Source organism: Platalea leucorodia, assembly GCF_965183815.1.
Source record: "Platalea leucorodia genome assembly, chromosome: Z".
Lineage (NCBI taxonomy): Eukaryota > Metazoa > Chordata > Aves > Pelecaniformes > Threskiornithidae > Platalea > Platalea leucorodia.
The window spans coordinates 60,901,122-60,916,208 of NC_138858.1; the positions used below are offsets into that span (position 1 = coordinate 60,901,122).

A 15,087-nucleotide genomic window follows, 5' to 3' on the forward strand; every position below is an offset into this window, starting at 1 on the left:
AATTGATGTAATTTACAATGTTCTGTACAGCTAATATGATTGAATGCTGTATAACAAATAATAAAAAAAATTAGTCTACCACTGATATCTGGCCTTGTAGGTAAAATTCATTAGTGCATTTTAATCTCATTAGATTATCCTGTTCTTGGTTTAATTTGCTAAAGAAGGTTGTAATATATCTGTAAGTGCAATGCTAAAGAATGGACACAAAGAAGTAGTCCTATAGCATGTAACTATTCTGTATTCTCTATGTAACTATCTGCTATTAGCTCTTCGCCTATTTCTCAGTTTGTATTGCTATGTATGTATTGGAGAGTAATATGTTCTTATGCTTCAATATTGGTTGTACATGCAGTGGGTTGAGTGTAGCTAATGTTTAATACTGAATTATTTTTCACTACATTTGTGTATGTGTGCATATGTGCCTAACAACTGATGCAAAAATGTGTGCTGTACTTGGTTGCAGGAAAAAATCCATGACTGTTATAAAGCTTCTAGAAATATGCTGAATGCTATTTATGTTTCAGAGATATATTAAAATAAGACTGTACTTTAAAGTTCTTGTGGATCATATGCTATTAGACAAATACTGGTTTAGTATCAAGATTTTTCTTGATACTAAGGGGAAGACCTCATCAGCTGCAGTTTCCTACTGTTTTCATTGAACAATGTTGAGGATCAAGGACTGAATAAATTAAAGACAAATTTCCTTTTGCCTTTAATGAGAGCAAAGATTAGGCCAGTGTTTAGAGTTTTTTATAACATCTCCCAAAGTGGTTAGATTTTCTATATACTCTGCCATGTTGCAGTTAGCTCAAATAATTAAGTTACAATTACATAAAAACTAGCTTCTAAAGTGTAAGACTGTCTTGACTGAAAGTACCTTAAACTACTCGAGACAATATTTACAATTCCATATCTGAAATTTATCTTAGTCAATTCAAGATGGATTTCTTCAGAAAGAAATACAATTCTAATTTTCTTAAGCCTATTCCAGAGCAGAATGAGCTAGCTGCTTACAAATTTATGTCAAGATTTATGCTGACAAGTTGCTTCCCCCTCATAAGTGCATTAGCATGTGGTTGAAGATCTTGTTATCTGTGTGTTTTATTGAATTTGTTAATGTTTGAAACAAAATATTGGAACAAGGTCCTGTTTTTAAAATCTTTTTCATTTGTCTTTGAAATGTGTTTCAAAGCCACATTTCTGCAATGCAGTCTTGTTTGCCGAGACCACTATTTAGTATACATCCTCATCTAACATGTTTCTATGGAAACACTCTGCATTGTTTTGTCCATTTGAAATTAGTTGGGTTCATGATGTAATATAAAAACACAGCAGTTGCCATGAGAGAATTTCTTTTCATGTTCTTAATTGTTAGTTTAAGATAAATTCTCCCATCATTTACAGGAGCCTAGCTTCAATTTTACATTGATACAGCTCTAACTTCCATTGAATTATGTGTGTGTAAACAAAAAAAAAAAAAAAAAAAAAAGGAAAAATCAGATCAAATTTGGGTTTATTTTTGTCTTCAAGGAGGAAAAGTTGGGTTGCTGTTTTAGAAGGTGGTTTTTGGTCCTACAAGCACACGAGCACCTGGTGAGATACACTGGGAGAAGCAGGAACTGAAAGTGGTCTGCTAAAATGTGCCTATAAAAATTACATACAAATTGGATTCTGGTTTCATGGGGCAAAGTGATTTTATGTAATCGTGTTGCCACTTTGTCCATCTCCTCGAGAAACTTTAGTGAGTTAGCCAATATCAACGAAATTTGAACAAGGTCTTAACAACAGGAAAATTCTACAGTTTGGAGGGAGGGAGCAGTGGACCCCTAAACTGCACACAAGCAAATACATACTTTCACTGAGGGAAAGGTTATAACATAAATTTTTCCCTTTTTGGTCTGGCATGACATACTCTATATGATAAGCTTATCTACAAAACACAGATCCACCAAAACTCAGGCTTTGATTAGTTCTATTGCTGCTGAGTTGTTGCTCAGTAAATTCAGGCTTTGATTTGTTCTGAAGATAGTACTTCAATGATTTTTTCATAATTCTGTGTTTTATCTTGCATATTTTTTTCTTGATGACTCATTATGTTGTAGCAACTTCATTTTACCCTCCTTAGTTTCAGGTATCTGAAGTAAACACTGTTACTTCACTAAAACTGAAATAGTTATATTGCCCTGGAGATACATACAAATCTGGGGGGTAGAGGCATGGTCAAAGAGACAAATTTTGATGTGACTAGTATTAAATCTAAGCATTTGCCTCAAAAGGGGAAAATAAAAAAGCCTGCCATGTGAAAGTATCTGCCTGCTAATAATGTGTATATCACATGATTGCCTGGGCATAGGTTTAGAAGATGTACTTCCTGCTGCATGCAGGCAGTTCATTATATCAGCACCTCCAGGAGTTATCATTGCCTTTACGTTAAATTTTCAATTTCATCACCTTCACTCATCAGAAGCACATTAATAAGCAATGTAAATATATTGAAATAAGTAGTAACCATCACAAAGGGAACCACCACTCAGCATGAAGACAAAGCTAAATCCCTGTAGTGTTAAAATGAAACTGAACTTACCTTAATGAAAGTGACCTCGTTATATTGTTTCTGAAACAGCAGTGTCACTGTTTGGTGAAGATAAACTGTTCATAGAAAGTTAATTATTGTAGGAAATGCAATTGATTTAGACATTTGTGCATATTGGAGAGTTTCCTGTTCCTGCTGAAGCACAAAGTCCTCAGCAAAACAAATATTATTTATATTTACTTTTGTTCATCAGTAGAAGTTTGATTAAATTGTATTCAATAGCTACAGTACTGAAAAAAACTGTTTTCTGTTCATAGCATTCACCATGTCTGCTAGATGTCTCATCTTTCCCTGTGGAAAAAAGGCCTAAATGTGTTTCATTCTGTTTGTTCAACACTTTGCTGGCTGTAGTCTGTGGCATAATATAATATACTTTAGGTTTGTTTTGGTATGCAAGCAGTGAAGCAGTCTTTACTATTGAGAAAGTCAGCTGCTGCTGTACCTGAAAGCTGTATAGACACAATAGCAGGAATAGTTTCTTAATAACAAGGAAGGAATATACAGGTGATGGTTAATCAGATGTGCAGTATTTAATTTGTTGACCTGTGGCTCATGATTTGATATCTCATTTTGTGTGCATTAGATGTAATCATAAACTTTCTTTTGAAGCAGAAAGGGCATTTTTTTTTTCCTAGTAAAGCCAATATAATTATGCTTAAATGGTTTTAAAAAAAAATTCAAGGCTGGCTTGAACGGAAAATTCACTTGCAGCATATAAACCAAAAATTAAATTTGATTTTTTGTTTTAGAAGGACATGTGTGTACACATGTATACGTTACACATACATGGGAGAGAAAAGAGATGGGATTTTCATCTTATTCTGGTATTAATGCTTACTGTGACACTTGCAAAAGTACATTTTTGCTTGTGTCTGGCTTAGGGAATTTAGAAGTTAGTACCAAAAAAGTAACTTGTATGTTTTTGCCTCTGATGATGGAATCTGAAGTGAGAGTCAAAGTTGCAATTCTTTTGCTCTCAGTATTGGTCAGTTGTACTGCCAATATGTTTTTTCTTTTCCCTCATCCCCCATTATTTCATGATTACTGTGAGCACAAGTTATTCTAGGAGCTCGGATGGTGAAGTTCAATACAACTGAACTTAAGATCTCTTTTTATGAATTTCCCAGCTAGACTCATGTGAGGTCCCTTTTTCACAGCTGAGTGTTTTAACTCAAATCCCATTAAACCTCCTACATTTAAAATAATATTACAGCTTGGGTCCAGCATTCATTCCAGAAGTTAGCTTTTATAAAGCTGGGCTTTAAGTCTGCAATCACAGAATTGCTGTCCTGGTGGTGAGATAGGTTGCGTAGAAAAACACCTCACTAGACTTCTGCCTCGTTTTTTTTAGAGATTAGAATGTATATAGTGAGTGAAATAAAGAACAACATAAAGAAAAGAATGTGACTTCATGGTCTAAGGCAATTTGATCCTCTCTGGTTAAAGTGTGTTTTACTCTAGATTCTTATCAGAGTTGCTGAATGATTCTAGGTAGCTGGGTACCTTTGAGAAGTCTGATTTCCTGATCTGTTTTCCTAGTCTTTGAGGATGGACAAAACAAACAACTGAAGCTAAGTCTTGCATATAGACAGCTCCTACTGACACTGACTGGAAACGTGGCTTAAATGTAAGATGTGAAATATAGTGCAAGTACCCTGTAAAATCACATATTGAGATGTTTCTAGGTGGACACCCAAAATGAATGGATGCTAAATGACAGTTCTGACTGTGATCTCTAGGAAAGTAGCAGTAATTATGGACCTTAATTTCATAGGACAGGCTGTGATAATGAAGTAATTTAGTGTAAGTGTTTCAGAAAGAGAGATGATGGAAATGTTAAGAGAAGTCTTTCTGTTTAGTTAAAACACTTGTTCAGGAGTGCTTGGAGGGGGATTTTCTTTTCATTCTTTGAATGAAGTTAAATATAAATATATAGTGATGTCCCATTGATTGAATGAGGAGGTTTCTGTGTAAGAAAAATTAACATCATAATCCATACAAAATGGGGGCTGAATTAAGGTTATGCATAATTCTGCTATTTATTACCTGTTGGGTGCCTAACCCATCTTGTAATTATGTTAATTTGTTGTATGCTATATTTGCACATGAGTGTGCACACACACACACACACAGAGATAAGTACTTTCACACAACATTTTTGTTACACTGCTGGAAATATTTTGCTAGGTTGTAGCTGAATCTGTGAGTTGAGAAACTGAGATGTCTGTTCAGTGTTGCATATTTTGCTGTTTAGTCGTGCATTTCTGTGAAAAGCTTGTTACAACAAAATTGTACTGAACAAGGCTGTTTGTATCTGGGATAGAAATTTCTGATTGATTTAAGTGAAAGGAGGAGCTATAGCTCCTCTTTCTGCCTCATCTCTTGTTTGGTTCTCTTTTAAAAAAAAAGACGGGAGGAGGAAGTGTGAAGGGAAGCCTACAATTGCTTGTGGGATATGTGCTGAAAGGAAGAGGAAAGGAGAATCAGCATGCAGGCAGGTCCTTGATTTTTCAGGTAATGAAGTAGTGTATTTCTGTGATGGTATTACATGGCAAACCTATGGCAGCAGAGTCAGCCAATAAGACTTGATGTATTTTTATGCCAGCACATGTAGCCATAAGTTACATTTCTTTCTAAAATAAATTTGTCATAATTTACTTTTGCTGATTTGTGTGTGGTTGTAAGAAAAGAGAGGAGTTCAGTTTTGTAGGTGGTTAAAATCTCTTAGGTTGATGGAGAAAGGATGACGCTTGAAACAGAAGACAAATTCACTTACTGGTGTTGATGTGGGATGCCTAGAATGAAGTGTTAGAGACATTTTTAGATTAAGGCCAGACATATGAGAAAATATTTAGATGTTTTCAGGCTTGGGATGCATGTTTGGTGCTCAGAGATTACATGAGGTCCCTTATAGAGTACAAAATTGAATGAATTAAACCTTGGAAGAGTAATATTTACAGTTAGAGAAGTATAATTAGGAAGATTCAAAACTGCAGAGGATTTTCTTTTTGTTTCAACACTGAAAGATCCCAGTTGAAGTTGTAAATAAAAGATGAGCCTTTGATTTGATTAGAATAAGGTTATTCATAATCTTTACAAAAACATATTCAGCACAGTAAAGAAAGGAACATCAGATTGAAGCAAAAAATTTGCAGTTGGTATAGGTTGCATACCTAAGCAGGAAAAGAATATAACAAGCATTGTCATGGTTTAACCCCAGCCAGCAACTAAGCAGCACACAGCTGCTCACTCACTCCCCCTCTGTGGCATGAGGTAAAGAATTGGAAGGGTAAAAGTGAGGAAACTTGTGGGTTGAGATAAAGAGTGTTTAATAGGTAAAGCAAAAGCTGTGTGCACAAGCAAAGCAAAACAAGGAATTCATTCACTGCTTCCCATTGGCAGGCAGGTGTTCAGCCATCTCCAGGAAAGCAGGGCCCCATCACACATAACGGTTACTTGGGAAGACAAACGCTATCACTCCAAACATCCCCCCCCTTCCTTCTTCTTCCCCCAGCTTTATATGCTGAACATGACGTCATATGGTATGGAACATCCCTTCGGTCAGCTGGGGTCTGCTGTCCCAGCTGTGTCCCCCGCAGCTTCTTGTGCACCCCCAGCCTACTCGCTGGTGGGATGGTGTGAGAAGCAGAAAAGGCCTTGACTGTGTGTAAGCACTGCTCAGCAATAACTAAAACATCCCTGTATTATCAACACTGTTTTCAGCACAAATCCAAAACATAGCCCCCTACTAGCTACTGCGAAGAAAATTAACTTTACCCCAGCTAAAACCAGCACACATGGAAAGAAGCCATTTTAAATTGAATGTTTCAGTCTTCACTGTTTGACAGCTAGTTTATATTCTCTCGTTCTTAAAATTATAGAGGGACTTTCCCTAGGTATTTTCTGTAATGTGAGACTACTTATCCATGAGCAACTGCAAAAACTGTGTATAATATCATTAACATGTCTGAAGAAGTGGAAAGTGGATGTTTTATTAGTACAGGAAGAGTTCAGAGAAATGATGAAGTCATAGCACAAATATAAAACACACCGAACATTATATCATCATCATCATTATTATTATTATTATTATTATTTATTATTAGCAAAATGTTTTTCTTTTTTTGTAATTTTCATATCCTTTTTTTTTTTAAACTAAGGCATGATGATGCTTATAAGAAATAAATTGAAGATAGCAGAACTATTCTTTAATAAACATAGTCTCGTATATGTCATTTTGTAAGAAGAAATGTATTTACAAGTATGTACTGCATGAAATTGAAATATGAGGTGGAACTGGCATACTGTGTGCCTTAATTACAAATGTGTGTAACATATCCAAATGAGCACAGCAAAGTCCTATGTAGTAAAACCATTGTGTTTATTGCTAGTCATTTAGCAGTAGCTGATAAATATATTTTATTGTAACAAAATGATTGGTGCTTGTCAGGAACTTATTATTGGTCAGGAAGGAAAGAATATGGTGATTAGGAAACTGCAACCAGCTTGGGTATTGAGTCTCAGGTTCCGATTCATTAATGAAGAACACACGTCTGTAACAAAATGTAATCCTCAGTGAAGATTCTTTCATCTTCTTTCATACTTTCTCTTACCTTTAACACTCTCTTTCCCAGTTACAGACTCCTTTAACCTATTGATTTGGTAAACTATGCTCGGACTCTCGAAACGTTTGTACATTAAAACATTTTGACATTTGAAGAAAAAAAAAGAAACAATGAATTAAAAACAAAGAAAGTGCATTTACTTTGCAATAGTAATAAAAGCCCTTTTTGGGGACATGAAGACGTAGAAGAAAACAGCTAATGATTTCATTTTTTTAACCTTTTCTTACATCTTTTTTTAGCTCTGTAAGCTGCTTAGAAATGCCTTGAGACCAGATACAGTTCCTGTTCTTCAGGCATGTCAGTTTGGCTATGCTATAAGTGTGCATCACTTAGGGGACAGTGATGGGGACCAAGAACCTCTAGAGCAGCTTAATCCTTTTCACTTCCTCATATCTATGCCTCCTTCCCCCAGCCCCTCAAATCCCTTCAAAAAGAAAACAGCCTTACTTAATAATTTTTAGTTCTCAGGAATCTTTCCAATGTTTTCATCAAAGCAACAGATTAAATCAGTACAGTAGGACTAGCATGAAAAATAATAGTGGACTAGAAGCCATTTTGAAAGTTGTTTTGGCCTATTCTGTCAAACTGTATCCAATGTCACTTCAAATAAATAGACATTAGATTTTGTTCACTTCTGCAATGTCTTTCCATGCCTTTCTCCCCGTCTTTTCTACCAGCATTGTTATCTTATGTATACCTGTTAGAATGAGTTTAGTAGCTTCATGTAGGAGCCAAAGAAGGCAAAGAAAATTAGACTGATTTTGATCAATACTTATTTGGGAGGCATTTTTTCATGGTGGCACAGTCTTGAAGATGTTACTGCAGCCAAATTTCCATATCCTCATTAGGAAGGTAGTTCTTCAGCTGAAGTACACATTCTCTGACATGAGTCTTAACATATTACCTAGATATTACCTGAGATTTAAGATGAGGCAAAGTCATAGTTGGAGTCTGTATCATTTGGACCCTGATTTCAGCAGTTCTGAAAAGGCAAAGCACTGACTGTCTTTGCCAGATGAACACTCTAAACAGAAGCACATCCTGATAAGACAGAAACGTGTAGTCTCGGAATACCCTTCCTTTTATTCAGACATAATTAGGAAACCCAAAGTCAACTATGAAAACTTGTCTCTTACTACAGTCATAATAGGACTGAGACGTGAGTTTGGAGGGACCAATGTACTGGCTCCATGTCAGATCAGACATGCTCAGGAAGAGCTTTCAATACAAGCAATTCACACCAACTGAGCTGCGGCAACACACAGATAAACTTTGCAGTACCAGTCCCCTGTCAACACAGAGGACTGCTTGCTATATTTTTGCTCTTAATCTCTCAGTTCTGGTTATTTGCCTGGTAAGACATCATTTTGTCAGAAGGCTGCAGTGGTGACTTCATGTTTGAAATCCTGTTCAGTCTGATTCCTAACAAAAGTCTGGAAAGCCAGTGACAGACTGGGGAGCCTATCTGAACTGTCTCAGTGAAACTGTACAGGCATTATGACACATACACATATTGTGGAGATGAGAATTCTCAGACACCACCAGGATGTTATTGCCTTTTTTCTAAAATGCAGTAAAATGAGTTTTCACATATGTATCTTAACAGCGACACATTCTAACTCTGTGGACAGGCTTACTATGGCTGAACTTTCCATCTGTCTCATAGCTTGATCCTGCAGCACCATGGCTAGATACTTCATCCAAACTGGGAACAGGTACTTCCAACTGCAGAATGATGTGCTGTGTAAGTACCATGGACAGCGACTGCTCGCTGCAATTTGGGGAAATCTCACTTTAGCACTGAAAAAAAGGACTGTTTTTAGACATGGGTAGTTCAACACCGTTGGGATTCTACCCAGACCTTGGTGGTCAATATTCTAAACTGTTTTATTAACTTGAAACTAATCTGGTCTTTTATTGAGATCAGGTGATGCTCAGCTCACAGTTTGCAATGAAGTTGCCAGTGTTATGATTTTAGTTGTTTGTATGATTGTTTTCTAAAACACTGTTCTGTACTCTATACTGTCCTAGTGTAGAACCGCCATAGTAATTAAGTTTAAACTTACTGAAATATGCTTGTGCATTGTTTTATTCTGGAGATGTTGGTCTTGACAGCTATCACTTCCTCCAGAATAGAATAAACTCTAGGTATTTGTAGCCAATCATCTTTTATTGTATTACATAGAGGGAAGTGTCTTGATAGCTTATGTATAAGAAGTGCATGTAAGTATCCTCTGTGAAACTAACGTAATCAGTCAGCTTCCTTGAGACTGCACTGCTAGACTTCAGTTATTTCAACAAGAGCAAGTTGTTAATTCACCCATGTCTTCTTCTAGTCATACTCACACAGTCTAAAGGCCAGGCTGTCTCATCTCAAACAAGACCAAACAAATAACATGGTGCATCTTGCTGGTGTTCCTTTCCCAGTGAGTATCTTCAGGCAAGCAACATCCTTCAACTGTTCCAGCTAGTACAAGACAGCAGTAAAACAGCAACATGAGATTGTGCTTTGATGTTTGCTGGATATTGCTTTGCAGAGAGCAACAGTTAATTAGAAACAACATGAGTCTGCTCTTTGCTAGTTATCTATAGTGAATTCTGAACTACTTCTTAAAAATACGCTGCTTACAAATTTATTGAAATCTGCCTGGGGATCACAAAAAAAGCCGAAAAAAGTTGGTCTCAAATAATACGGGACCTCCATTCAATGTGTGGGGTTTAGGGAACAGTTGCATACATTGAGTAATCAGGAAACTTCAGTTCTCCCCTTTCACATCTGCACACATCTTTTCTGCTTTATAAATACTCTCAGTTGTGTCGAGATACCAAGAAATTGACAAAAGATTTCAACCTGCTGTTTGTACCAAGTATATGGAGATGCTGGGCAGATATGTAGGCTTAATGGATGTCTTTTGAACTTAAGGTGTAGAGATTTCATATTCATTTTCTCAAACACATTTAGTTAAGGTAAAGATCACAGTTTCAGAGCAGCTGTGCTTCAGACCACTTTCACTCTCTGAGGCACACCCTTTTTCATGCATTGAGACAGTTCATCACCCCTGCTTAACGAAAGCACTAATAGGACAAGCTCAACTTGGAAAATAGCTCATCTGTAGCCACTGATAGTGACATACTCAAACCAGCTTATTCAGTACTCCACTGTTTAAAAGTTCCTCATATATCTTATGATCATAGGCTCAGTGCTAGGAGAAGACCAAAACTGATCAACCTACTTGGAGTTGAGTCCCTGATTAATAGCTCCCGTAAAGACCACTGGAATTTTCTACAAATGCATCTTGTCCTAAAAATTATTCCCTGGGCTTTTGTTGTTTTTAAGTTGGATTCCCGTGGTCTCTTTTCTTCTTGTCCTCCACAGAGTCCTATCTCTTAGGAGTTTCTTTTGTAGTAAGAGAAGCTAATTTAAGACAGATAAACTGAAGCACTTTTTTTCTTTGTTTGTTTTTTTAAATCAACAAGCAATATCTATTTGAGAGGGTGAGTTAATTATTCTGTGGCAACCATTGCACAACAGAGGTAGAATGCAATGTCTTTGGCCGAAGCAGAGTGCTGGCAGACTTCATTGTTCAAATAAAATGAGCATATGAGTTGTGAGTTAGGGATCTGAAACCTTCATACAAACTGTAGCATGTTGTTGGTCTTTTTGTGACCAAGAATTATAAGAAAATTGATCAGACTGTTGATACAGAACTAGGAAAGAGTGAACTGGGCAAAGATCACTGAAGTTGCTTCAAAAAGGTCTGCAGTTTAAAATAGCACCAGGCTTGCTGGTTTAGGGAGACTTTTCACAGTGACATTAGGCAGAACACTGGTTTTACCATTCAGACCTCTCTGTTGGAAATGATTGCATATAAAGAAGTCAGTGGGCTTTGCTCATCTGTGGGTCTCCAGCCATGGATAAAACCAAAACATTTGTACATATGAACTTTGTTTAACTTTTAAAATGGTGCAAAAATACAGTTTAGGCTAATGGAGGGTATTTTAATACCAAATGTTTCCTAAGTAAAGGAAATTCCAGATGTGTTTCTACATTGGCACCAATTCTTGGGTGCTTTAAGTAGAGACTACTGAACCTGATTAATGTAATTATAAACCTTTCTTAGAATGACTATGGTTTGTGTCCAAAGCTTCTATTATATCATGCTTTTTGAATATTCAGATTTGTTCTGAATCAGTAGTTGGACTAGTTGAATGACAGTATTAGGATTATGAAGTATTCTAGCTTCACAATTGTATTTGAAGCAAATAATTCATATTTGTTATATAGCTTAACAATTTTCTCTCTTATCTAATTTGCTTTGTTCATTTCATTGAAATTGGCCCTGTCGCTTCAGTAATTATTTTCTGACAGAAGATTTCATCTGGGATATTTCATTTCCAAGGGCAAGGAATGGAATCCTACTCAAAATCATTGAGCTACGACTGTTTATAAACATGACACATCCTCTTAGGGTCATTTCCAAAAGACTTAATTTACTCTGTCCCAGGCTGCAAGTGATGGTTTCTGGTTCTGGATGGGTTTTTTTCGGTGAAAGCTTCATTAGTTATAGTTTTTCTTTTATAAAAAACAGTCTTCTATAGCCTGTCATAGAATAATACAATTTAATTAGGAGTAATTTGTACTGAAAATGACATAGAAGTATACCTACTCGCATTAAATCTTAAAGCATATTGGATGCCTCTTTCCATTCAAATGGTGCAGTTGTATTTAACAGAACTGATAATAGTTTCATGCAGCCAAGATATTTGGTTAATAAATTCTAAAAAGTTGGGTACCTGCTGGTTAGCAGAGAATGCCAGGAAGGGGGATATACTTGTCATCATGACATCACTTTATTTAACCCTGCAAAAAGAATTGAACATTGACTTCATCAAAACCTGTTTGGGTGGTTTGTGTATTTTCTGAAGAAAATTGTGGTTCTTTGGTTGTTTGCTTTGAGGTCTTGTTCTGGAATTTACTGAAACGCTTGTTGGTGTCTAAGAAAGTTATAGTGATAACTGCATTGCTAGCAAGCAGCTTGAGAAAATACTGTTCCCTGCACTGCCAGATGGTACTGTGACTAAGGGGTGTTACTATTTGGAGGAAGAGCAGGGACAGGACCCAGACTGAATTAATAAATGAAAATTTAATGGATCACTCTGTTTTACTAGTGTGTCTTCTTTCTGCAGTATGCTCTATGGAATCTGTTTGCAAATGTGAAAGTTTGTTTTCTTACAGCCTAAACTTCTTATGCAATGACAGATTTCAAATAAATATGTTTTGAAATGCATCATGTCTATCTATTATTGTCTTTATAAGTGGACAAATTGATAGAACTATAGAATTTTTCCTTCTTTCTTTTATAAAAATAGAATAAGTCTGCAGTAGCCTGGCAAATCCAGATAACTCCGTCATAAATATTCTTTTTTTGAAATTTGCACACTTTTTTTGTTTCTTTTCTTTTTTTCTTGTTCCCAAGAACATCTGTGCAGAGGTGATGATATTTTGATGCCAGAGTGTCAGCTAAAAGTGAACATTTATATGTAAATTAAGGTTGATAGAGATTTGACATTATCTTTTCATAGCAGAGACTTGGCTCATTCAATTCTCAAGGCTGAAACAGTTCCCTCTTATACCACTGCTATTGACAATGACTGTTTGAATAACTTTGTTACATTATACTTTGCTGAAGCTTTCTAAAACTACATGATCTGTTATAATTGTTTTTTCCCTCCTTTCCTCTTATCTTTTCTCTTTTCTGTACAGGTGATTTCTATTCACTCCTTTCCAAGCTGCTAGGAGAAAGGGAAGATGTTGTGCATATGCATAAGCATAACCCTACAGAAAAGGCAGAATCAGATCTTGTAGCTGAGATTGCTAATGTAGTCCAAAAGAAGGATCTTGCCAGAGAGATCACAAATCATGATGAGAGGGACAATACTATTCTTGTCAGAGACAGAATTCACAAATTTCACAGACTAGAGTCTACCTTGAGGCCACCAGAGAACAGACATTTCTCTTTACAACAGCCTAAACATGGTGAGGGAAGCTGGGAAAAAGAACATACAGGAGGTGGGTTAGGGGTTAATTTGGTACAATGAAATGCAATGTAAGAGCTATGATCCACATCAGCAAAATCTGAAGGGAATATGAGTTGATGCATGGAAGTATTTTACGTGACAGTTTTCCTAATTATGGAAATGTTCTCCCTCTATTCTAGAGGTAGTTCAGTGGGGTTCTTTCCCCCTGTGTGAAGAAAGAATGTATACCAATGGTACAATACCAGTACTTTTTGGAACATAGAGTATTTTTTCTACTCTCAAGACTTCTACTTAATGATTTGATATCAATTATGCTAAAACAAGGTAAACACAGGATATAGTAGTCATGGGAAGTGAAGAATTTTCATAATACCAGTAACTACTATAAAATGGTCATGGCAATAATCGATGCATTTTCGGAATTTTCTGATTACCTTGGTTTTTCAGATACAAGATTTCATAAAATTCATTGCTGTAATTCTATCAGACTCTTTTCTGTCTCATTCAGAAAGAGTGGTAATTAATCCTGAAAAATTCTTGAGAAGTAAAATTTTCTACATATTTATTTCAAATTGGGTTTGGCTCTCCAAATATTCTTGGAAAGGCTGTTTTGTTATAATAGAATTATAATCATTCCCTTCAGGTTTCTATGACAGCAGAAACCATGGAAGTATTGTGTTTGTTTTACTTGCATTTTGGTCTCTGATATTGATTGTGCTTAGTCTTGCTAATGTGGAAAGCCAGATAATGCAGCATGTGACGAGTATTTCATAAAAGAAACTGGTATGTATGCATGAAAGTCATCTGTATGCATAAGCTGTAGCAGCACATGCTTGCTTTTATGTTGCAACGAGCCAGCTTGATGTTTCCAAGTACTGTTGTACACAAATATATGTCGTTCGTCATCCATTTGATTTTTATTTCAGTTCAAAATGTTAACATGTATTGTCTCTGCTTATGTGCGATTCTGTTATAGGATTCAAATTCAGCAAAATTCTGGGTTTGTATTTAACAGAAAACCAAAGATGAGGACTTTCCAATGTTATGTTATGCTAGTCAGTTAAATGAGAGCCTGTCAAGTTCCTGGCATAGGGGCAAAAAACAGGTGGGATGTTACCATGTGCCTGACACAAGTGTAAATCATAAATAATTCCATAAGTGACACTGGAATTAAATGCTTGGGAGAGTAGTGTGTGTTGCATTTCCACAAAAACAGTTTGTTCAGTTCAGACTAATAGCATGTGGTGCGTAGGGGGGAAAAAAGAAATTTCCTTTCTGTTTTAACTGATCTGGAGGAGGGAGTGTCAGTGAACTGAATAAATGCCTTAGTTGGCACACCACATGGCACAGATTCTAACTACAGAAAACATCTGCTCAGCTAGTTTAGTAGCTATATATTCATTTTGGGGGAATGTGTTGGTGGAGGACTAATTAATAAATGGACTTTCAAATGACACAATTTTGAGTTACAGCAAAAAGGAAAACTGAAATGATCTTAATCAGCATTGATTTTTTTTTTTTAAATGTTTGTGATACTGCTAATTACGGAAATTCTGAACTGCAGAAGCTGTCAGCGCCACCTTTTGGCAAAAGAACTTTTATAGCAATAAAATCTTTAAGCACATGTTTAGTTTCTATTTGGGTAGTACTTATATATTAGAGGATTGGAACCTTCCATAACAGAATTTTCCTCTTCAAAGGAAGAAGTGGAACATGAAGTGTCTTAACTTGTCTTGATTTAATAAAAAAATTAGCACCCGTCATAAAATTCTTTACTATATTGAATTAAAAAAAATCTCAGTATTTCTTAGGAGAAGTCTCTGG

General features: G+C 36.1%; 1 protein-coding gene across 3 annotated transcripts in view; it reads left to right on the forward strand.

Moving 5' to 3' along the window:
* The window catches only part of PAM (peptidylglycine alpha-amidating monooxygenase), a 149,209-nt gene that overhangs the window by 112,018 nt on the left and 22,104 nt on the right, over positions 1–15,087 (forward strand). The gene's annotated exons all lie outside the window — the stretch shown is intronic.